At 40.2% G+C, this 25,207-nt stretch overlaps 2 pseudogenes; both read right to left on the bottom strand.

Moving 5' to 3' along the window:
• Positions 1–870: 870 nt before the first annotated feature.
• LOC144364691 (thyroid receptor-interacting protein 11 pseudogene) lies at positions 871–2,800 on the bottom strand (annotated as a pseudogene).
• Positions 2,801–3,088: 288 nt separating this feature from the next.
• Positions 3,089–4,196, bottom strand: LOC101957134 (thyroid receptor-interacting protein 11 pseudogene; annotated as a pseudogene).
• Between the last annotated feature and the right edge of the window lie 21,011 nt (positions 4,197–25,207).

The following is a 25,207-nucleotide window of genomic DNA, read 5'->3' as shown; positions in this document are numbered from 1 at the left end:
TTTAAACTTTTTCATCTTTCAAAACTTTGTATTATTTTGTTTATCTTCCCCACTTTGTTTTTGATCAAATTTTTAAAAATGTGTTTATAAGCATTACTGTAGGTCCCAAAAAAGTATGTAAACAGTCCAGACATTTAATGATACAGTCCTACAAATTATAAAGGATGCATGTGATTATACTTTTGGTTTCACTGACAAAAGTCATCTTCCTTCTGGACATATTTAACATCTAGAAAAGGGAATGAATGTCAAGTGACTTTTTTAATAGAATGATGATAAGTAAAAGGGATAGGTGTCATAGCATTTGAATTAAAAGAATCTTAGAATTTATGCACTAAACTTCATGTTGAGGCCCTGCCACTGTAATTTTCTTTTAGTAGTTATACAGTGTTTTCTTTTATAAACTAAAGAATTCACAACTTTACTACATCATATTTTGTTTGCATATAGCCCAAATTCTGAGATATATATCTTTTTCATATGGGTTGTATTTTCTTCTTTTCAGTAATATAAATGAATCATTTTTATATTAATATAATTAAATTTAACAAATATAATTATATAAAAAGTTGAAGCTATAGTTATTTTTGCTGTTGATTACCTGATAGCACAGGAACAAAATTTTATATAAAAAAGCTACGGCAAACAAACACAAATACAATTTTAATAAGTGCTACAGCAAAAAAAAAAAAAACATACAAAAAAGGGGGGGAGGGGAGTCAAAACACCTGGTAGCTCTATATATCAACTTTTTTCTTTTTCTTTTTCTCTGCAAATACACAACTTCTTTTCAAAAAGGCCACTCTGTAAATAGTTCAAATTGTTTATGGCTTCTTTAAACTGCTAAATCATCTCTGGCTTGAGAATCACCTATTGCTTTAAAAAGTCCTTTGGTACAACCCTGGTGCTGTTGTCAGGGGACACTGGCAATGGTGTAAAGGTGGGCATGAAGTCTGTGATGGGATCCAAATGGGGATTCCCAGGTCCACCAGGTCCAAGTCCAGCTAGGCTAATCAGTGGCACTGCTGCAGAATGTGGTGCCAAGAACAGATTCACAGCCACTCTTTCACCAGCTCTGAATTCTGCTGCATCTTTCAAACTTCTTGGTACATTCTCACCTTCCTTTCTCCTTCCTCTGGAGTCTAGACATCTCATGGCATGAGTATAAAGTTTTGGTGGTGGAACAGATGAAGGAGATTTTGTTTCCAGAAATTTAACAAAAAGTTCTAGAAAAGAACTATTAAGCAGAGATTACTCAAAGATGTGCTGGGGACATTTTTTTATCCTTCTCCAAGCCAACCTGTCATCCACTTAGTAACGTCACCATCATCTCTATTCAACAACTGCTCCATTTTCTCCTTTTGAATGTCCAGGAAGCTTCTCAATAACTGTAACTCTTCATGACGCTTACTTTTCGATGTATGGAAATGCCCAGTGAACACGTTTCTCATTAGGGCTTTGTCCACATTTTCTTCTGTGCCATTTTCCACGTTCATCAATTTCTTTTGTGCATTATTCAACATTTCTTGTTGGAGTTCATTGTGCTTTTTAAGTCTTTCAATCTGCTCTTCCTTTGATGTAACTGTTATATAAGTCTGGTTGCTGAATCCAACACACTGTTGACTTCATTCGAATGTTCCTGTAATAATAATACCTCTCAAGATTGTCTGCCTTTTCCTTCCATTCGGTTATATGTTGTCTTTCCTTTTGTAATTCAGCCAAATACATAGCTTTTTCTTCTTGTTGGCAATGCTCTGGAACCATTGGCAGGTTAGTTAATGACATGGCATACTGCTTTACTTGTTCTTGGTAGAGCAAAAGCTGTAGTGCATTCTCATGCCTCTCTTGGGAGAGTAAATGCACCTGTTTCTTCAGGGACTCTGCCTGCACACTGGCTTGATGAGTTGCAATAGAAGAGGAAAGTAGCTTTTCCTCCATTAGTGTGTCTTTTTCTCTCAGGTTCATCTCTCTCTTCTCTGCAGCCTAAATTTCCCGGGTGTAAAAATCTTCTGATTCTAAAAGATGGCTACCCCGTCTTTGTACCTCTTGATTTAAGAGTAATTCTTTGTCATGTAAGTGTTGAATCTCTTGCTGGAGGGTACTCTTTTCCATCTGTTGGTTCTTTAGGGACAAGGTGAGTTGGTCTGTCTCCTGCTGACATAGAATGGTCTTCTCCTGCGTGGATTCAACTGCATTTAAAAGCCAATTTAATTCCTCAGCCTTACCTTGTTCTTTTTCTTGTAAAAGTTGCTCCTTCATTGAATGGTACTCCAACTGTTGTTCTTGCAGCATCACAGAGAACTTTATGTTCATCTCTTGTAATACTTGATTCTCCATTTCCTTTTCTTTGGATGTTTCTATTATTTTTTTTTCAGTTTCCCCTTTTAGTTGAGAAATATCCATTTCTAAAATTAATATTCTCTCCTTGAGGTTTGTTATTGCTTGCCTCAACATCTCATTTTCATTCACTTTGTTAGTGAACTTTGCATTTGAAGAAACTAACTGATTACTTTTGGCTTGGATAAAGAGGTTTTTTTTCTTTCAGTAAATTTTGTAACAGATCTTCTTTTTCCTTGAGCTATTTAATTTTGGAATCTGATTGTTCATGTTCTTTCTTTTTTCTCTTGGGGGTGGCAGCAGTTGCATCAGAGATCCTGTGGTTACTTTCCTGGAGCATCCTAATGGTGGCATCTTTTTATTGCAGTGATTGTCTAAGCTCTTTGTCCTCTGAGGACTGGGAGGTAAGTGATGATGCAGACAAGAGCTGGGGTGTACTCATAGCAAGTTTTCCTGAATACATTTTAGCCTGAGGAGCTTGTATCTTTCTGCTGGATAACTTTAGTTTGCCAACTTCATCTTTGGACAGCTGATCAGTCTGTTTGGTTAAAGATATATTCTTTTCATTTAGAAATTGAATATCAAGTTCTCATTCTTGGATTCCTTTCATTTATTTTTCAGTTTCATAGTTACACAGGTTGTGTTCTTCACTTCCATTTTCTATAGGAAGGCTTTTAAATTTTGTTTCTTGAAAATTATCAGAATTGTTTGCTGGAGTACTGTGTGTGTCTCCTTGCAACTGGGCTTTTATTTATTCGATAGTTTTCTGCAAATTCTTAAATTCCTCATCTTTCTGTTCCATCACAGAAGGCTGCAATTGACTACATCCCCGTTTCAAGTTTTCACACTGTTCAATTATTTGTCACATTTCCACACCAAGCTGCTCTTTATCCCTCTTCAAGGCATCTCTGTCATTTTCTGCCAAAGATAATTTTTTAATTATGTCTTTTATTTGATCCTTATGTTCTCCCATCTTTGTCGCACACTCTACTTTTTCAGTTTATAGAACCTGGATAGTTCTTTTTCCATTTCACCGATTTTAGACTCATCAGTTACTGTAAGTCCTGAGTCACCTTAAACTGATTTTCAAGCTTTTCAGTCCTTTCCACATAGTCTTTAATTCTCTGGATACTGGCAACTTATCTCTGCCAGTTTCTTTTGATGTGCATTCTGCAAAACTGACATTTTCTCTTGATGATGATCAAGGTTTTGACTTTGGTTTTGTTCAAGTAACTTAATAGTATTTTGTAGTTTGCAGATTTCACTTTGATCAGAATTATTTGTTCCCTTTGCCTGAGCTATTTCCCTCCAATGGCTAACTTGAGATTCAAGTCTTGAAACTTCAATAGACAGTCTGTTGATTTCTTGTTGGGATAAAATGCTGTCACTAAAATCCATGTCATCACTGGGAAAAGCTGAAAAATGACTGATCTCATTACCGAATGAAGATGAGGCACTGTTTCTGGTACACCACCTGCCCCTGAATCTACTGACTGCAGTGCAGACAACTCATCTTCTAGTGCAAACTGTCTTGCTTTAAGTGGCCTGATTTCTACTTTCTTTTCCAGTTCATTCCTGTAATTTGCAGATTGATGTTGGATCTGTAGCTCTGATGCTGCATACTTTTCTTCCAGCTCAGTACAATAGTTTTTAAGTCTTTCATTGTCATATCTGATCATCCATTTGGTATCTTCAAGGTTCTTTCTCCAATAATTAGGTAAACCTGCTTCTACATCCTCTAAATCATCGAGAACCTCATCCTCAGTGACTTTGGAGATAAAACTGATGAGGGAAGCCAAGCTACCCCCCTCCTGACCCAAGGAGTGGCCCAAGCCAGAGCCTAGGCCTCTAAACCAGGACAATATTGTCACAATTTCAGTGTGCCATCAGAGCCGCTCTGAAAACCACCTCAGTCTCTATCCACCTCTGCTCTGAACCTCCTGGAACACCAAGGAGTCAATTATGACCCAAGCACTCAGAATTCCATGAAGGGTGGGCTCTGCCAACCATTGTGCTCTGCCTGGAAACAGAGAGGACTGGCCTGGGCTTGTACCAGTGACTCCCCACTAGTGGCCCAGTCACCCCACTGGGCCTTAGCACCTTCCCTCAACTTTCAGCCCTCAGGCTTGGGTGAGTTCTCCCTCAGTGTTGGCAACTTGTCCCAGCTTGCAGTCTGCTCCTGCCACTTCTACCTACCTCATTCTTAATGATAATAAACTTGAAACTTTCCCACTAAGATCAGGAACAATCAAGGGTACCCTCTCCTACTACCCTTTTGTAACATCTTACTGACTTCTTAACTAATGCCTCTCCTATGTGAGGTAAGCCTCCTATCACTGAGCCCCAGCCCCAACCAAAAAACTTATGCTTTTTTAATGGGTTGGGAGTTCATCTCCATGGTATAGCATTTGCCTACCAGGTATGCAGTCCTAGGTTTTCTCCCCAACACCAAACAAGATGATTTTTTTTAGAAAGAATGACTTTATACTGATAGTATCAGCCATTATATATACATTTTACATAAATTATGAAATGTATTGTATACTATTAATCACACTGAAGGCAAGAATGTGAATTCAAGTTCCCAAATCAAGCCATCACCAATTACCAGGAGAAGGGCTCATTACTATTGGGCTGAGGAGAGCAATACTGAAGATCCATGCATGCCTTGTAAACCTAATGTACTTTTGTGAATTGTATAATGAGATGTTCTTGCTGTAATATAGACTTATTTATAAGATTAGGACTTATATGACCCAGACTTATGTATGAGACTGGGACTTCTAATTTTTTTCTTATAAATAAGTCCTAATCTTATTTATTTACCTATGCTTGAAGTGTGGCTTTTAAGCTATAATTTTAAAGCAGATATATACAGGAAATGTTGCTTTCCTTCTATATTTTTTTTCTGAAATATCAGGCTGTCTGCTTTACCTGATAACTTAGGAAAGCCTGTGGAGTGCTGATGCTCTCTGCTCTGTCCTGCCCTTTTGATTGCATCCTGTGATTACAGGCAGCATGTAGTGTGTACTCTGGTGTCTAGTGGCATTGCACTGTCCTGGCATATAGAGCTGCTTCATCCAGAGTTGAAACCTAGGGACAGTAAGTAATTATTTTTCCAAACATACCTTTCCTTGCTGGGGGTCTGGCCTTACCTTGGTCCCCCTGGGGAGTACCTGAAGCTTGGGCAGGACAGCCTGGATCCTCCTCAACTGTTCTAGTGAGTCAGGCCATGGATTTCTTCATATTGCATCTTAAATACAGCTTCGATTGGAATAACATTTTGTGCTAGGTTTGGGTTTGAAAAGTAAGATATGATTATTAATAACAAAGGAATGAAAGGAACAAGATGGGAGATAATGAACCTGTTGGCCAGAGGACAGTGTACCAGCAGTATTTCTTCCCTGTGACCTCCTTTCCAACAGCCATCAGGAAGAATTGCCTCTGTTTGTTCTCTTTGTGGAGCTGGAGAGAAGAAAGCTCTCCATGGGAGATAGAGTGTCTGGCTCTGGTGCTCAACCCTGAGCTTCTGATCTCTGCTTCCCTCAGGAGCCCTGTCCTTCTCTGGTTTTTATTGCTACAACAGAAGACCACAGGCTGGGTAATTTATAAAGAAGTGTTTTCTTAGTTGATTTTCTTTATTAATTCTATTCAGTTATACATGACAGCGAGAAGCTTTTTGATTCATTGTGCATGAGTGGAGCACAACTCTGTTTTCTGGTTGCACTTTATGTGGAGTTGCACTACATGTGCAGTCATACATGTACCTAGGGTAATGATATCCATCCCATTCCACCATCTTTCCTAATTGCATCTCTTCTTCCTTTCTCTTCCTCCCCCTTTGCCCAATCAAAGCACCTCCATTCTCACCCCACAACCCCCTTCATGGATCAGCATCCACTTATCAGAGAGCACATAAGGCCTTGGTTTTTTCAGAATTGGCTTACTTTGCTTAGCATGATATTTTCCAACTCCATCCATTTACCTGCAATTTCCATAATTTTCTTCTCTTTTAATGCTGAATAATATTTCATTGTGTGTATACACCACTGTGTCTTCACCCATTCATCTATCCAAGAGTGTCTGTATTGGTTCCACAGTGTGGTTATTGTTAATTGAGCTACTATCAACATTAACGTGGCTGTGTTTCTATAGTATACTGATTTTAAGTCCTTTGGGTATAGACTCAGGAGTGGGATACCTGGGTCAAATGGTTGTTCCATTCCAAGTTTTCCAAGGAGTCTCCATACTGCTTTCCAGATTTGCTGCACCAATTTTCAGTTCCACCAGTAATGTAAGAGTTTGACTTTCCCCCCATATCTTTTCCAATACTTATTGTTGTTGGTATTCTTGATATCTGCCTTTCTGACTGCAGTGAGATGGTATCTTAGTTTTGATTTGCATTTCACTAGTTGCTAGAGATGTTAAACATTTGTATATATATTGTTGATTGATTATATATCCTCTTCTGAGAAGTGTCTGTTTAGTTTTTTGGCCACTTATTGTTTGGGTTATTTGATTTTTTGGTGTTAAGGTTTTTGAGTGCTTTATATACCCTAGAGATTAGTGCTCTATCTGATGTGCTTGTGGTAAAGAGTTGCGCTCATTTTGTAGGCTCTCTATTCACCTCACTAATTGTTATTTTTGCTAATTTTGATGAGAAGAAGCCTTTTGAATTGAATCCATCTCATTTATTGATACTTTTTAAAAAATATTGTGCTATATTATTCTTATTCAGGAAGTTGGGTTCTAATCCTACATGATGGAGATTTTGGCCTACTTTTTCTTCCATTAGGCACAAAGTCTTTGGTTTAATTCCTAGGTCCTTGATACACTTTGAGTTGAGTTCTGTGCATAGTGAGAGATAGTGGTTTAATTTCATTTTGTTCCATATTGATTTCCAGTTTTCCCAGCACCGTTTGTTGAAGAGGCTATCTTTTCTCCAAAGTATGTTTTTGGTGCCTTTGTCTAATATAAAATTACTGTAATTATTTGGGTTATTCTCTGTTCTTTATCATTGGTCTACAGGTCTATTTTTGTGCCAATACCATGCTCTTTTTGTTACTATTGCTCTGTAGTATAGTTTAAGGTCTAGAATAGTAATGCCACCAGCTTCATTTTTGTTGCTAAGGAATGCTTTGGCTATTCTGGGTCTCTTATTTTTCTATATGAATTTCATGTCTGCATTTTTTATTTCTGTGGAACATCATTGGGATTTTGATTGGGATGGTATTGAACCTGTATAGTGCTTTCTGTAGTATGGTCATTTTGACAATATTAATTCTGCTACCCAAGAAGATAGGAGATCTTTCTAACTTCTAAGATCTTTTTCAACTTCTTTATTAGTGTTTTGTACCTTTCATACTGCTTTTGTTTGATTGATTTGCAAGTTTGTTTGTTTGTTTGTTTCTTTTTTGAAGCTATTGTGAATGGTATAGTTTTCTTAATTTCTCTTTCAGTTGATTCATAATTGGAGTATATGGATGCAATTGATTTATGGTGTTATTTTTATATCCTGATAATTTTCTGAATTTATGAGTTTTATAACATTTATGGTGGAGATTTTTGGTTCTAATAATATCTCAGTAAATGTAGAATAAGCATTTGACAAAACATAGAATCCAAGACACTAGGAAAAATACTTATTGTAGGAAATATACTTATTGTAGAAAAAAATACTTATTGTAGGAAAATACTTCAACATTATAAAAGCTATATATGTTAAACCCAAGGCTAGTATCATTCTAAATAGGAGAAAACTGAAAGCATTTCTTCTAAAAAATGGAATAAGACAGGGATGCCCTCTCTCACCACTTCTATTCAACAAATGTCCTTGAAAACCTACTCAGAGCATTAGGCCAAAAAAAGGAAGAAAGAAAGAAGAAATTAAATGATTCAAGTAGGAAAAACAAGGACTCAAACTTATGAACAATTCTTAATACATGCAAATGGCAACCAAAGCCAAAAATGAAGAAAGAACCTCAAATTGAAGTCAATGTAGTCTTGTAAGATCATTCATTAAGACCTTGTAAGAACAGGAGTAGGTGCCTCACTCATTCTTTCAGAGAAAGAGAACTGATAATTTAAAGTTTGGGCCTTTCAGATTCTATCTGTTAAAATTAAGTCCACTAGGGATAGGGTTTTGGCTCAGTGCTAGAGCACTTGCCTCACATGTGTGAGGCACTGGGTTAAATTCTCAGCACCACATATAAATAAATGAATGAAATAAATGTCCATCAACAACTAAAAAAATTTTTAAAAAATAGTCTTCTAAGAAGTTTAAAGGATGTGGCCCTCCTACCATGATAATTTGGGAACCCAGAGTAGGGAGAATCATCTCAGAGACATTTGTGGTTGGGTACCTGCTATGTGGAATACACTTAGAACTTGTGGGACATCTATGAATCTTTAAAGTAATTGCTATATAAAAACAGCACTGTTTGAGTTAAAGTGAGCAAAAATAATACACTAGGGAACAATGATTTTTGGATCCCAAACTGCTAGTTGTGATGTGAGGGGAAAAATTCTAAGATGTTCTCAGATCCTCAGCCCCTAGAGAACTTGCACCTACCTCCAGCTCTATGATTCAACAGTAACGTCTTTGCCCCTTTGAAGGTATTTCACAGATGTGATTATGGTCCTCAATCAACTGACCTTAATGTGGGGAGATTGGTCAGGTGGGCCTTATGCAATCAGGTGGGCTTCTTAAAATTGCTCTCTAGGTGGTGGTGGATAGACCTGCAGGCAGCCTCCAGCAGCGGAGATGTGGCAGGAGAACACAGCAATAAATTACACCAGCAGTCAATGGACTTGGAAAATGATCCTGATCTGGGTTGAGATCCTTACTCTGACCAACACCTTGGCTGCATCCCAAGGAGTCCCAAAGCAGGAAACCCAGTTATGCTGGGCCTGGACTTGGAAACCATGGACACAATAAACTGGTGGTGTTTTAAGCCACTAATTTCTGGTAGTTACACAGGGCAATCAGACTGAGAAAATACTCAGTCAAAAACCCATCATTCCCATGGGACAAAGAAGGATTACTAAGAGCTCCAGATGACTAAACCAGAAACCATGAAGAAAATTCTAGGCAGTGGCCTGGATCTACTTTGTGGGATGCACAATCATTTGATGGGTTTTGAGGTGATGCAGACCAGGGACAGGCATGGTTTCCCCACTTCAATCCTTTCCTGTAAGAGACTCTGTGGGGGTTGTCCTATTTCTGCCCCATGGTTGTAAGTCGGCAAGGGAGGGGCAAGGAGCCAGTCTCTTTTGTCCCCAGGTCTTCAAATGAGGAAGAACCTTACCAAGAAACCTCATCTGCATCCAGAATTCACTCAGATGACAGTGAGACTCTGGAGGCTTGGGAAGGTGAATATCACTTTCAAGCAGGAAGAATGCCCATGTTTTGTGGCTGGAGATCTGACTCTGATGGTTTCATAGTCCATCCCCATATTTAAGATCCCTCTCATTGATACATGGTCTCTGTCCCATCTTTGGGCCCTGGGTGGCCTGTGTGACTGCTCTGGTGTGGAAGCAATGCTAAGTGATGTGTGATGTTGGTTTGAGAAGGCTGAGGTTCTGCCAGCTTCTTTGGGCTTTCTCCATTTTCAGCCCTGCAAAAAGCCCCTTCTCTGAGTTCACATTGTGGAGAGGTCACATAGGGACACCAGAGAGAGAAAAAGACACCAAGCTTCCAGTCACTCTGATCCCTCTTAGTCCAGGATGAGATTTGGGAGCAAAGGAGACTTTAAGAAGATCTGGCCCCAGCCACTGTCTGATACAACCACAGAGAGAGAATAAAGACAGCCTTGCTGTACCATGTCAGGCCTCATGTTCATGAGAAAAATCAGCCATCCTTATTTTTTAAACAATTAAAGATAAGGACAGTTAATCAAGCAAACATCACCCAAGAGGATTTCCAACATAGCGGAAACATGAAAACAGCTAACAACCTAGCCTCTAAATTGAAATGATCTTCAAGTACTCAAAAAAAATGGAGGACAAAATGAACTTTGTTGGGATCTATTATGATGAAAACCTGAGCTCTGAGGACAGACAAAGAAAACCCTTTGCTTCATGGCTCCATTAAGATAAAGGACTCCAACTGACTTATCAATTCCTTAAGTACTTACTCACAAAACCATACTTCTTTCCTGTGCTGGTCCCCGCCCCCCCCCCAAAAGTGCATCATTATGGGTTTTCTGGGAGTAGAATTTTTTGCATCCTGGGGAAAACCATAGCAAGTTTCCTAAATTGAGAAAAATAAATAAGGCCTGAAACAATTGCACTTATATTGGCATTCTGAAAATTGAAATAGTCTGAGAAAAGTCATGTCAAAAGCAAGGGTACTTTTGTGCATGTAAGATATTAAAACAAGTGACCACAAAATCTGGTGCAAACTCTAAGCTTTGATGAATCCTAGGCAGTTAAGAAATGCTCAAAAGTAGTAAAGGAGAAAACATGTATTTGTGTTTTGCCTGCACACACGAGTAATAACGATTAACTTAGTCTTTCGACCTCATGTGGTTTTCTTGTATGGCACTGCCCACAATGCACACTGGCCTTCCCCTCTTCAATTGTTGCTATATGATGGGAGGCAATCTGTCTATGCTTTGTCTGCTAAATGAACGTGGTAATCACAAACCACAGGGAACATTCAATGAAGGGTAGGTGAAAAGTCTTTACATGTTAACAAAATTACAGAAATGTTTTTATTGCTAACCAAACTACTCCCCATGTAGATAGAGCTCTGAGTGTGTTGATCTCTTTTGTCTTTCTCTGAATAAAATCCACTTTAATATATATGCTTTCAATTATTATTTATTGTTGAACTCACTTGTAAATCACATTTCCCCTCTTTCTTTTCCTGCTTGGTCTCTTACTCACATGCCCTTTCCCTTTGGGTTCTCCAGGACCTGCCCTCACCCTATCCTACCTGGGGCCTGCAGGAGGTGCTGTGATAATCCAGAGGAAAAGAGGAAGGGACAGGAAAGAAGATCCAGAGAAATGGTTCAAAAGGGGCCTTCCCTTGCATTGCTGGGGTTCAAGCCTCAGGATTTGGACTCTGACAGCAGATTCTAGCCTCTGACTGTCTGTCTCCAACTGCCGACAATGCTATTTGCTTCCAGAGAGAAGACAAATCTACAAATTATAACCAACCAGTAATTATGAGCACTAATGATGGTTATTAAGAAGGACTGAGAACAAAGAGGAGTGGTGTGCAAGCAGTTGTGCTTTACCACCTCTGGCCCTGCTGAGCAGCATTTGCATCCAACAGCCAGGATTCATGATCCTTTATCACTAACCCTGTCAATCAAATGATATCTCCAGGACTCAGGTATTTCTAGCTCCAACAGAAAGGTCAGATTTTAATGTCATTTCTAATCTTAAAATCATGAGGCTTATTAAATCTTCCTGCTTTTCTGAATCTTAAATATTCATTCTACATAATGTACTTTTGTAAATCTCATATAAATTTAAAACTATATTATTCAAATTGTTCTGATACTGAAAATTGCCTTCAATAGCATATTTTCTCAAGCAGAATATATAATGAAAACTTACCAAATAGGGTAGGTGGGACAATTACGTTTAAAGTCTAAAGGATATGTCATATGGCTTCAAATCTATTCCGAATACAGTTATTATATATACTCCTATTGAAGCAATTGTGTATTACCATGCATTCTGGGATTAACTAAGCAATTGTGAACAAAATCGATTATGTTGAAGTTAAATTGCCCACATTCGAATATTAAGTATGAGAAATTAAGAATAACAGCAATTTAAAATGATGTGTATGAATATGCATTGATCAGCCATTTTTAAATGAATGTTCTATAATTCATTTTAGGCAAGCCAACACTCTGCATATAGATTTGCACAGTGGAGATTTTGTAACTTAGTAACATCTTGGATAGAAGTCAACTTTAATTAGCATTGTCAAGTTCTTAATAAATTGTCATAAAGTGTTTCATCTTATAATCAATTTTAAAGGAGTAGCAGAGGTCCACTAAATTGCCTATAGTCAAACAAAAATCAGAATTATGTATCTTTTCCCTATGACAATTCATCAAGAAAAATTTTGTGTCAACTCTTACCCAAAGCACCTCATAATTTGACATTTATGACCTTTGATTTGATGGTTGAATCCTTCTTTAGTTACAATCAGGAGAAATTTAACACAAAGAAAAGTCTCTGTGGATATGGTATTGATCCCAATGTCCAGCTCAACAAGTGATGTGGTCTCATTATTTAGATTCCATTCCAGAAAAGACATGGGTGTGTAAAAGTAGAAGTTAGAATGAAAAATAGCCATTGTTTAAAACCTGGAAGCACCCTACAGAGTGGAAGCAGTAATTCAGAGGTTGAGAACCCCCAGCTTAAGAGATAAGATCCACATTGATGTTCTGGTTCAGGCAGTTGAGGAGGCTTTGGCCAGATTACTGTCTGAAGAAGGGTTTGATTTTCAGTGTCTGCTTCACACTAAATTGACTTCCCTTCATCTACAGTATTGTGTGCATGCTTGTTTGTTTCTTAGCATCCTGTCCCAGTATTATTCTCAGGAAAGAATCCTAGTCTTATTGCACAGAATAATGATTAAAACTCATGATCAACCTTGCCAGGAAGATTCTGAGATGTGTCATCAGAGCATCTTGACTATGGAAGGCATCAGAGTGAATTAACAATGGAAGCCTTCATGAAAATATATTATTTACCCAACAATTTGAGAAAAACAAGAAAACCTTGACACTCAGCCCCTCCACTGTTGCTCACTCAGTGGTTGACCAAACAAGCCTTTCTTATAAAAGAACTAGAGAGTAGATAGGAAACAGCTCAAAAAAATCCCCAAATTGTACAAATTAAAATTTATATCTAACAATAAAAGAAAAAAGAGTTGGCCAGAGCTCCAGCATCCCCACAACCATTAACAATGACAAAAATGTTCCACACAGAAAACTTGTTCTTCAATATACTCTCTCATTACAAAAAAAGAATTTGAAGAATCTTAGAGAAATATCTATTTTAATATTAATTTGATAAAAAATCAAGACAAGGTGATAATTTAAAAATGGGGAAACAACATGAAGTCACAACAGAAAGTATCTGCTACTAGGTTAGCAGAGGGATGAAAATTTACCTTGGAGTTTTCAGAAAAGAAAACAGGAAGCAAAGAATTGCCTTTTCTGTTAACAAAGGAGAAAGAGGAGGAAGAAAAAGAGACTGTTCAGCTGAGCATAGACCCAAAAAGAAAATTTTTCCAGTGTGACAGGTGGGGAGTATATAATATGGCAAACTTCATTGTCAAAAGCCCTGTCTGAAAGTGATACCCCATGACAATGAATTTATTCACCAAGCTGGAAACTGCCCTTTATCTAAGAAATCCTTCACCAGAGCAACCATTATCCAATGTTTTCACCTTCCCCATGAAAGGAATCCCAAGCTGACAATCAATCTGGGGTTTGAGAAAAAGCATTACTTAATACTGAGCTCCCTGCTAAAGGTTTTACATTTTTTTCTTGTATACTAATCAGAAAAAGGCAAATATTATTGTTGTCTTAAATGAAAGGGAACTAGAATTCAGTAGGTCTTGGAAAGGTTAAATGACCCCAAATGCCAGAAGTGTGGAGAAGCCCTTTGTTGAATCCAACCTATTAACCATGGTGTCATCTGCATGTTCAGTTTTATAATTAATAGTTTGTGATGCCACATCAGAAACTCAAAATATTTTAAATATTTTAGTAAACTTAATATTGTAAACATTTTTGGTAGAATATATAGAAAAACCTACTTTTATAAGTTATGTTTCAGGGAAATAAATTCTTTCTCTGTCCATTTTGGTGATTATTGAACTGAAATTAACTGAAGGAGAATATTCTAAGGTCTTTTTCTCACCTGGGCTCTTCCTCACCCTAAGTCAGGTGGGAACAAGTGACATTGTTTGGGAAGAAAAACCTTTCCAGAGTAACACACACTTCAATTGGCCCCTGCCTGCTGGAAGTGGAGAAGCTCCTTTGGAATTCTGCCCTGGAAAGTCTGTGTCTCAAAGGAAGCTCCACACACACCCTGCTGTCATTGCTCCAAGTTAAATTTTATGGGTATCTACTGTTGGTTTATCTGCCCCTGGTAACACATTGAAATTCTCTCTAGTTAAGCCCCAATCCCCACAGCAGGACTGTGACTGAGCTTTCTGAAGTCAGGAAAGCAACTTTTATTCTCTGTGTCTAATCTGACCCAGCAGCACCTGGGAGAACTTTGCCACTGAACTTACCTCCCCACCATTTGCTTATTTACTTATTTTTATTTTATTTATTCCAAGACAGGTTCAAACCAAGTTGTTGAGGCTGACCTCAAACCGACCATCATCTTGCCTCAGCCTCCCACATTGCTGAGATTTCTGTCAAGTGCTACCCTACCTGGCAGTCCACATGGTTTTAAAGCCCATATTCTAGACAATAAATTTCAATCTTCTCTGAAAGAAGTAAAATTATTTTTTATTTAAAAGTCACATTAATACAAATTCAGCCACTCTCACTGTGCCAAACTGCATCAAAGACCAGCTGCTACATCCCCAGATGAGGGTTGACACTATGTTACACCTTCCTTCAGCTAACAACCAGTATTCCTGAATTTTGCAGTAAAAATCAGACTAGTGTGTTCTCAGACCTTCTCCCTGCGCTTAATTTCAAACTCATCTAAACCAGAGGAAGGGAGATGTTCCTCTTTCCAACTTGCATCCATCTGTCATTCAGACCAGCCTAGTGACCCTCCAAACTTTTCTTCTCAAAGACTTGATTTTGAAATGAGCTCCTTGTCTCCCTCAGCTTACAGCAGCAGCCCCTTCTCCTGAGAGCTCAGGGAATTCAGATAGCCCCACATCTTGCCATCCCACCACTCTTTTCTGTTTTCAAATTTATTGTAATGCACAGTGGTGCACACTTGTAATCCCAACAGCTCAGGAGGCTGAGGTAGGAGGATAATAAGTTGAAAGCCATCCTCATCTACTTAGCAAGGCCCTAAGCAACTTAGCAAGATCCTGTCTCAAAATAAAATTTAAAAAAAAAGACTGAGGATGTGATTCAGTGGTAAGTGTCCCAGGGATAAATCCTTAATACAAAAAAAGTATTATAAATTGAAAATTTACATTGTACATATTTATGGGCTACAATATGGCTTATGAACACAATATAGAATATAAATTACCTCACATACACATTACCTCAAATACTTATTATTTTGATGAAACATTGGAAACTTACTCTTTGTTTATCTCAAAATTATTTACTATTTTTATCATGCTACATAATAGAGTTAAATAAAAACTCTATACCCCTCCTGTCTGAGGTTCTGAACACTTTGACCTTCATACCTCCACATTTCTGTCCTCTAGTCTCTGTAATCACCATTCCATTCTCTGCTTATTTGAGTTGGGTTGCTTTAGATTCCATATATAAATGAGATATCATCATATTTATATTTCTATGTCTGGCTTATGTCACTTAACATAATGCCCTATGCATTTATCCACATTGTCATGATGTCACTAGTTCCAGCTTTTATGGTTGAATAATGTTTCATTATAGATATATATCACATTTTATTTTTCTGTTCATCTATTGATAGTCACAGATTATTGTCATGTCTTGGATGTTGTGAATAGTGTCACAATCAACAAAAGCATGTATCTCTTCATATAAATTTTATTCCCTATGAGTATGTAACCAGAAGTGGTATTTCTGTATCATGAGGTAGATCTATTTTTAGTTTTTTGAGGAACATTCATAAATTTTTTATAATGTTTATACTAACTTACATTCCCACCTCTCATCCAAACTTTCTGCAGGGCTACACATGTGAAGATGTCAGATTAACTTTCTCTTCCCTTTCTCGATGAATAAAGTTTAACAATATACAAGTGCCCCTCTTCTGTTCATGGAACAACTTGAAGCTTGAGCTCCATCTGCCTTCTTAGAAACTTGGGAGTTTGGATTCAGGAAGAAGTGTGTTACACATATGCACATGTGTGGGTAAATACATAAGCACATTGACTCTAAACAGCAGTACATTTATCTGAACATTACAATTCTTATACTGACAAAAACATATACTCTACATACTTAAAAGGGAGCATATTTTATATCCAGAGGAGGATAGATTGGGAATGGATGACCAATGAGACATCTACTGAAATTTAAAGAATTTACCATTCCAGGTTTACTGTATAATGCTCACAGATTTTCCATAGATGTTTTAAGGTTAGATTGTAGGCCTGTCCTGTGCCATTGTGCTTCCCAACTTATGAGGTGAGCAGCTTGTTCTGCCATGTGCTTACATCATGCTGTGCTTTCTGTTCTAGAGAAAAACAAGGGGTTCTTAGTTCTTACATTAGAACATTCAGAATCCTAAGAAAAATGAACACTTTGTCTTTATACATCAGTTATTAAAGCAATGGGAACCTGACTCATAGAATGGAAGATTTCTTATTTTAAAATTGGTTGAAAGTTCTGTTCTGCCAGGAAAGTCTTCTCTCTTATGTCTTCTGCCAGAAAAACAAAATTAGCAATTGTGTGATCTACTATCCACTACAATCAACAAGAAATGGTTCCGAACCTGAAAGAGCCTTATGTTCTATGGAAGTTGAATTCTTGTTCATTCTGATTTTTGCCTCAGAATCTTCTGCCTGTACTTCTGGCTTATGGTATCTTGAACCTGGTGATGCTACTGGTATTTCTCAGAGGCTAACAAATACCAACTACAATTTTTTTCAGTATCTGTAAAATATCCTCTCATTCCCAACTCTTGTCTGGATTTAGTGCTCCACAGAAAAATTCTGAGCTCTTCCCATTATTTAATATCCCTCTTTACAAAATTCTACATTTCCACTTCTATACCAAGGCTGATGTGTGAAATTGACAGAAAGCACTGGTTGAACTTGATAATCAGGACACTATCAGGCACTGGTTTCACTCATCCAACAGGCCTTTTTTGGACCACCTTTGTGGCAGGGGCTGTGACACTCCAGTGAAATCTCTTCCTCCAGAGTTTGCCCAAGAACCCCAGGTATTGTTGCAGAGGGTTTTCTGTCTGAGAGCCTAGAGTCAGGCCAAGAGGAGGAACCATCAGATTCAGCCTGACTGGCCATATAGTTCTGCACCAGCAGGTCAATGGAAGGGACTGTTGGACTACTGGGCCCAGAGATTTCTGGACTAGACCTGGTGAATAGAGGTGGCAGCAGTAGCAGCAGAAGGAGCAGCCACTGCCGCCAATGTGGGGCATGGCTGGTGCAGAGGGGGCATTGATCTGGAAGCTCCCTTGCTCTCTTGCTCCTTCCCTCTGTCACCCATGTTGAGTGACTCCCTCACAGCTGCCCTCACTATAAGGCAATGGGACGACCCACATGCCCTAGATTTCCTTCTGCCCTGACCACAGAAATTGCCTTGATTGGCTTTCTAGGAATGGAGGAGCAGCCTGCCCGAGTTCCTGGGACATTGTCCAGCTTAAAGTTCCCATAACAGGCTGAGCTGTGAGCTGCTTTCCAGATGTCCACAGGGGCCGCTCCCTGGAGATGCAAGGAACCTAGGCAAGTTCGCTGACTTGCCCAACTCTCAGAAGAGCCATGACCAGGAGAAGCAGGACTGAAAGGCAGCTGTGGTGATCTTAACATCCTCCATATGCACACAAGCCCTCCAGCCAGCCCAGGTTCGCTGCACCAGTGGAGCCCCCAGTGCTGGCTCTGAGTTAGTGGGATGTGGTTGAGCTCAAAGTTCCCACAACCCGCGGAGCTGCCTAAAATGCTCCACTGCCTTCACATGTCCCCAGAGGCTGCTCCCTGGGGCCTCTGGGAACCTAGGCCAGTTCGCTGCCTGGACCAAGACTCAGCAAAGCTGGGCCCTGGAGGAGTAGGACAGGAGGGCAAGGCCGCTGGGGCTGGTGCTACCTTTGATGATCCTCAGGACCTCCCGGTGCTCCCCAGCCCTCCAGCCCTCCCAGGTTCGCTGCACTAGTGGAGCCCCCAGTGCTGGCTCTGGGATAAGGGATTGCAGGGCGCTCTGCCTGTCTGGTATGACCAACCGCGGACGGCGCCGCCTAGTGGTACTGCAGGTTGGTGCTGGCAGGCGAGTGACAGCTGCTGGGTCCAGGGCCCTGGAAGGAGCAGGAGTGCCCAGAGGGCACATTGGACAGGCCACCAGCAGAACCACGCTCCACTTCCAGGGGCTGAAGAAGTTGGGGCCGCATGTGTTGAAAAGAACATGCCCTCATGGGGTTCGGTCCCAAGGTCTCCCCTCCTGACATGACCACAGAGCTGCTGCTGGGCTTGGATCTTCCTGGGATGCCACCAGGAGGGAAAGCTCCTCTGCTGGCCCACGCACGGTGACGTCATGTTGCTGTCAGTCCGCCAGTCCGTAACACCAGCATATGTCTGGTGAGCGGCCAGGATGGCATAGCAGCCACCAAGCGGGTCCTTTGGCACACAAGGCCCAGAGAGACCCACAGGGGACACAAACAAGTGCACTCTCCTGCCAGAGCCTAGAATCTCCAGGCCTCTGATTGTATGTGGATGGATGCGGGACGCTTCCACTCTGAATGCCGAACACGCCCCTGCTCTGCAGTCGTTTGGTAGGAGCATGGTTAAAACACTCAGACATTTCCTAGAGAAGAATTGAAACCAGCCTGAGAGGATTTTGAGAGGAGTGCATGTTGAGATGTTTGAGGAAAGTCAATGTCTGCAAACTCATGTCCTTGGCATGATCCCTTATATGGGTTGCAGAAAATCGGATCAGATCACCTGGAGGGATCATGGTTCAGTGAGCCTTCTTGTTGTTCTTCTTTTCTTTTTTTCTTTCTTTTTTTTTTTCTGGTACCACACATTGTATCCAGGGTTAGCTGTCCACTGAGTGTGGGGTGTTACTCTGCCTCTTCTGGAAGGAGAAAGGATGCTCCCAATTATTCCAGGGCGGGAAATCAAAGGAGAACCTGCACGGGGATTTAGTACCCTTCTGAGGCATGATTTCTGGCTCTATGTCCAATTAGGTGGCCTAACAGTAGTTGTTCAGCAGGGAAGTCAAATTCCATGTGAGCTGGGCCACCCAGAGGTGATGACAGAAGAGAGCTGGCCCTTCCCTCTGCTTTTCACCCTTTCCTCTGTTTAGCATTTGTACCAATTGATGTTTCTTGGCAAAAGGAGGAAGAGACGGTGCAGGGATATCTGAGTTGTTCTCATCTGACTGAGCAGCCATGGCACGTTTTGAGAAAGGTGGCTTATTTGTAAGATATCCGTTTGGTCCCAACTCTTTGGACACATCTTTATAGTCTTTTGTGGTTTTGTGGGATATGTTTCAACCATGCTTTGTAGTGTTGGGTGGAGGAGGGTGTTTTCTCTTCTTGTCAATATGCCTTTGAATCTGTGGATAGAAGATGTTAATTGGGTGTCAAGAGCCTTCACCCAATCTGTGAACTCCTCACCTGCTGGGATCAGTGGGCGGGTAGCTGAAGGCAGGTGGGGTGCAGATGGAGGAGGTCTGGTGCAGATGGAGGAGGTCTGTCTTGGGGCTCAAGGCTGTGGGCAGTGTACCTGTATGTGGAAAGTGGAGATCTCTTTCTCTGCTCCTTGATGATCATGTCAGCTATTTTTCTCTGCCACACTCTTCTGCCATGATGTTCAGCCTCATCAGAGGTTGCAAAGAATGGAGCCTGCTCTCTAAAACTGAGACCTCTGAACTCTCATGAGCCCCCAAACACTTTTCCTGCCCTCAGATCGTTCTGATCAGACCTTGTCTCCACCGCAGCAAAGAGCTGACTACTCTAGGCTTTAGTGGTATTGTTACTCATTTTCAACTGACAGTTTAGGTAAGTTCCATTTAATATAAAAGAAAATAAAAAATTATACAAAAAATTGACCAAAGAAGAAAGTGTCTATCGCTTCATACTCTTTTGATAACTGTCCCTGTATGCTGATAGAAATTTCCTAAGAGTATACTTGCATGGTTAATGAGAAGAGGGCACAATTCCTACAAGGCCTTTGATTTGAAGAATCAAAAATATTCGGGTCCTTGTCTAATATTTGAAAATCCCCTGAACACATACAGACCCCACAGCTAAGGAGACAGACAGACTGAGACAAAGGACTGCTTGTTACTTTCTGAGGCAGGCTCTTTGGCTGTATATAAAATTAGGTTTCCTAATACTAGTTGTCAGCTTGGAAATCCAATTCCACGTGCACTCAGCAACATATAGGCAATCACAAAAGAGAGCTGGTCGTTAGTACTTCCTTTTCTCTTTTGTACCTTTTGATGTTTCTTTGATAAAATGAGGAAGAGATGGTGCAGGAATATCTTATTTTTTCTAATCTGACTGAGCAGGAATGGCAGGTATTGGCAAAGGTGGCTGTTTTGTACTCTATTCATCTAGTCACAACTCCTTGGATACATTTTTATAGTCTTTGGTGGTTTTGTTGGATATTTTACAACCATGCTGTGTAGTGTTGGGTGGAGGAAGCTGTTTTCTCTTCTTGTCAATATTTCTTTGAATCTTTGGATAGTAGAAGTTCATTGGGTGTCAAGAGCCCTCACCTAATCTGTGAACTCCTCACCTGCTGGTATCACTTTTCTGGTAACTGAAGTCCAATGGGGTGTAGCTGGAGGAGGTCTGCCTTTGGGTCACATCCTGTCACCTGCAGACCCCTGTGGAGGTCAGACCCAGGCCTTATCTGCCTTGCTGAACTGCATGGCAGCTCATTCTCAGAGTGATCCTGGTTCCATCCCACCACTGGCTGACCTCCACTGGAGCTCAGGCTCTGCCTTGATCAGCCTATTCCACCTGTGCAGGAGTCCTTACCTAGGGTAGACCTTAGTCCATTCCGCCACCACCTATGCCAGCAGGAGCTGAGACTCTTCCCAGATTCACTTGGTCAGAAGTGCATGGGAGTCTGGGACCAGGGTAGGTCAGAGTTCATCCTGCCCCCACCAGATTGCCTATATAGCTTCAGTTTGGCTCATGATTGCCTCACCCAACTGCCTGGCAACCATGCCCAGGGTACACCCGGTTCCATGCCGCCACCTGCTGACCCCTGCTGCAACTGAAGCTCTGCCCAAGAGCTGAACCCCAGGTTACTAGCCACCTGCTGAAGTCTGTAGGTACTTAAGCTTGGCCCAGGACTATCATCAGTCATCAGCAGACAACCTTGGGAGGTTAGGATCCATCCATATCTGCCAGGATGTCCTGTGGTGGAAGCTCAGGCACAAGATAGCCACAGGTCTGTCCCCTTTCAGACCAACCGCTGCCAGAGCTCAGGCTTGGCCCAGATATGTCTTGCCAACCTGCAATGGAGCCGGGGCCCAGTATAGGCCTGGGTTCATCCTGTCACCATGGGACCCAGCCTAAGTCCAGGCTCTGCCCAGGACCACTTCTGTCCACGGGCAGACACCCGCTGGAGCCTTGGAAAATTCTTGACTTCAATTGCATATTGAGAAGAATAAACAAAATTCTCAAGCTGGCAAAGGGCTCTCTGTAAGAGGCAAATCTGTGGCCAGTTGCTAGAAAACAGTATTTTGGTGATGTTCCTGTGGGTGTCTGCATCACTTACGAGAGCTTAAACACATACCTTGCTCCTACAAGTCAATAAGGAGAAACAAACAGTCTACAAAAATGGGAAAACCCAGTATCGGCTGTTTATAAAAGATGACATACCAAAAATGAAGTAATCCAAATCATATTAGAGTAATCCAAAGGAAACATAAAGTACATGTGTGTGTTTGCCTACCAAATACAAAAAATAAATATAGTGAGAAAATCTAATTTCAATAGTGTTGGAAAATTGAATTCTCAAGCTCTGATAATTGCAATACAAAATTGTCATAACTCTTCTGCAGAGAAGTTTTAGAAAATATGCCAAAATTTAAAGTGCATGCCTACATTTAGCTCAAGAATTTCAATTTAAATAAGTCATCCATTGTTACTGTGGCTAATTTTTTACTTTGACTCTGAAGTTGTCCACTGTAATCATTTTACATGCATATATAAAATACATTTTACTAGGATTTTTTGAGGGTGTATTTGTACACAATGTATTTAGTTTATTGATTTATTTTTATGTGGTGCTGAAGATCAAACCCAAGGCCTCTCCTATGACAGCTGAGCACTCTACCGTTGAGCTACAACCCCAGTCTCTCTAGTGTTTTGTTTCTTAAAAATACTTTTACATATCTGTATACATATTCCTATAGAATTATATCTCAGACACACTTTTTAAAAAGTTACCACATGGGCTGGAACTGTAGCTCAGCCATTGCACATTTGCCTTGCATGTCTGAGGCCCTGTGTTCCATTCTCAGCACCATTTATAAATACATAAAAGAAAGATCTATCCACAACTAAGAAAAAAAACATTAAGAAAAGAATATAGATGGTGCTTTAAAAAAAAGTTAACACAGCTCTAGTTGAACATGTTCATGATATGAGACAATTAACATGTTAACTTTTAAAAAAGGAGTATTGTTCTATGGCACCAAAGAGAATCCCATTATGATACAGCCATCACAATCATTTGACCATCCTCAGGACTTTTCTATTCATGAATTCAACCTCTCCTCATTCAATATTATCTTACCAATTGTTCCTGTACCTCATCCCAGTAACCACCGTTCTACTTCCTGTCTATATGAATTCGATTATTTCAAAGATTTATTTTAACACCACCAAAGTACAAGAGCAATGTGTGCTGGTGTACACACATACAGTCCATTCCGCCACCACCTATGCCAGCACATACATACACCTCCATATACATACAACATACATTCGTAACTAACTTTGCCTTCTTGCTTTCCACATTGAGGTTTAGAAATCTTCCTATATTGTGCAAACATTCATTTATTTTGTTCCTGTACTTTGATGATTTCTACATATAATGTCTCAGAGCATCTGGAGTTTATTTAGATAGACATAATGAGATAGGGATTGGATTTCATGATCTTACCTTCATCATTAGGCATTTCCAAATGGTCCCACTACCTTTCAAGGAATCATTTGTCTTTCTCCAAATAATGGAAATTTGACCTTAGTGACATTATAAAGTGTTTTATCCATGCAAGTCTTTCCTGATCTCTATTTTGAGTTCTGTCACTCTGTTCCCAGTTCCCACCCTTCAAATATGACAATTCTCTATGTGAAGGTACCTCTTGGTGCTAAATCCATGATTTATTTTGTTTTTTTTTTTTCAAAATGATACTTTTGCGTTGGGTATGATGGCCTATGACTGTAATCCCAGTGGCTTGGGGGACTGAGGCAGGAGGATTGCAAGTTCAAAGCCAGCCTCAGGAACTGTGGGGCACTAAGCAACTCAATAAGACCCTGTTTCCAAATAAGATACAATATAGAGCTGGGGATATGACTCAGTGGTTGAATGCCTCTGAGTTTCAATCCCTGGTACAAAATGAAAAATTTAAATACACACACACACACACACACACACTCATTCGCACTCACACACACACATATCTCAAACATGTATACATTTGTGAGTTAATTTTTCAAAATGAATTTTGACCTTTTTTTCTCTCATGATTCCTTCTGCAAGGAAGATTTTATACAGATTGAAACAAGGAAAGAAGATAGCTGTTCAACACTGGCCTCTCTCTGAAGGAACATACTTTACCTATTATGATGTAAATCCTTTATTTTCATAGTTTTATTTATGTGGACCCCAAAGACTTTGAGGAACAACAGCTGAGTGCTGCATATAGCTATTTAAATTGATTTCAATGGGATCTTTCTCTCTGGGTTCAACCACATTATTTATTTTTATTTATTGGGGATGGAACCCTGGGGAGCTTAAACACTGAGCCCCATCCCCAGCCCTTTTTTCTATTTTATTTAGAGTTAGGGCCTCACTGACTTGCTTATGGCCTTGCTAAGTTGCTGATGCAGGCTTTGAATTTGTAATTCTTCTGCCTCAGCCTCCATGGGACGGGACACCAGGCTCAAGTACTTCATTCTTCACACACAAGACACATTAATTTGTGCAACCCATTGCTCCTGTCATCTTGGTCTTCTTTCCAGAATCAACACCAATCTGGTGGAGTGAGATTTTCCTGAATGTCCTGCCTTTCCTTAACCTCTTAGGGTTCCTTTACTACCTTCTTGTTCATAAGGTTTTTTTCCTGGTGGACTGAGCCTGATCATACCTGTGGTCTTCTGGATACCATTACAGGAACCCAGTACAGTAATGATCTGGTTTTCTGAATGTGGCCATGTTCTGCTGATTCTCTGTCATGACCCCTAGCTGGAATCTCGAGTTTGGTCGTGCTGGTGGCAACACCCTTGTCATTATTCCTGTGCTGAGGTGTTCTCAGGGATATCCAATAGAGGAAAAGAGATGAGTGGCCAAGGAATTGACTAGTTACACCACAGTGCAGAGAAACTCAAACACCATGATGAGAACTATGTGACTGCCACAATTCTGGGCTCTGGGGACACTGAGCATCATCCCTACCCCCATGGAATCCAGATGACACCCTTGGAGAGGAAATGGCAGGCACTAGAGCCCTAAAGCAGCAAGGGGACTGCCATGGCCCTGCAGGCTCCCAAGGCAAGCTGTGGAATAAGGAGTTTCCAATGGTCCTTGTGGGCCATCATAGGGGTTTGGGTTTTATATGGAGCAAGGTGGAAAATCACTGGTAAATTTCAAGTCATAGGGTGACATGGTCTGTCTTCTTTTTTGCATGGTTTTGAAGATTAGTTGATTCTGGCCAAATGTTGACCAAAGTCCTAATTGCTGATCTACTTTTGAATTTTTTTCATTTGCGTTAATTAGTTATACATGAAAGTAGAATGTATTCATGCACTTGGATAGATCATATAACAATTGGGT

This window comes from Ictidomys tridecemlineatus, unplaced genomic scaffold, assembly GCF_052094955.1.
Source record: "Ictidomys tridecemlineatus isolate mIctTri1 unplaced genomic scaffold, mIctTri1.hap1 Scaffold_108, whole genome shotgun sequence".
Lineage (NCBI taxonomy): Eukaryota > Metazoa > Chordata > Mammalia > Rodentia > Sciuridae > Ictidomys > Ictidomys tridecemlineatus.
This window is presented reverse-complemented; position numbering and strand designations above follow the sequence as displayed.